Raw genomic sequence first — 928 nt, forward strand, 5'->3', positions numbered from 1 at the left:
TGTGTGTGTGTGTGTGTGTGTGTTTGCGTATTTATATACATATCTATATATCTACGTTCGTATATATGTATTTATTCATATATTCATATATGTACATGTATATGGAAGAAAAACTTACTGCTCACATATTTGTTACATTCAAGACGTGACCGCTTTCATTAAATCTTTTCTTCTCTTTCTTTTTTGTTTGCTTCCTTTTTCTTATTTCCTTATTATTTTGTTTGTCCTTAATGTTTTGTTTGATGTAATCACGTTGCTAATCCCATTAAAATTTCAATACTTTCTCGACCTCATTTTCTGAACAAACACAATCAATAATGATGATGCGTTGTCGCCATGTTTTTGTAATAAGGTACAAAGGATCATGGGATTGATGTCGCTAAAGGACCACGTTTCTAAATATTAATAAAAGATATTATTAAACTTGAAGGGAGTCGTGTCTTCAATCAAATATTTCTGATGTCTCTTTCACTCTTTCTTTCCCTCCATCTTTTCTCTCTCTCCCTCGCTCTCTCCTATCTTTCTCTCTCTTCTCTCTCTTTCATACCTCTATCTTATTCTTTATACATACAAACATGCATACGCGCACGCACACACACGCACATCGATACATGCATTCATACATCTATACATACATCTGTACATACATCTGTACATACATCTATACATACACACACAAATACATACATTGTATATATACATACCAATACACGTATTTGTATGCATATTTATACTATTTATTGAAATTTCGATAACAACTCCAGCAAAACTGTTTTGATACACTAAATCATATTTACATATTTGATATACATAGTATATACGTGCGCTTGTGTGTGTATATATATACATACACACACACACACACACACACACACACACACACACACACACACACACACATATATATATATATATATATATATATATA

Source organism: Octopus bimaculoides, chromosome 7, assembly GCF_001194135.2.
Source record: "Octopus bimaculoides isolate UCB-OBI-ISO-001 chromosome 7, ASM119413v2, whole genome shotgun sequence".
NCBI classification, from domain to species: domain Eukaryota; kingdom Metazoa; phylum Mollusca; class Cephalopoda; order Octopoda; family Octopodidae; genus Octopus; species Octopus bimaculoides.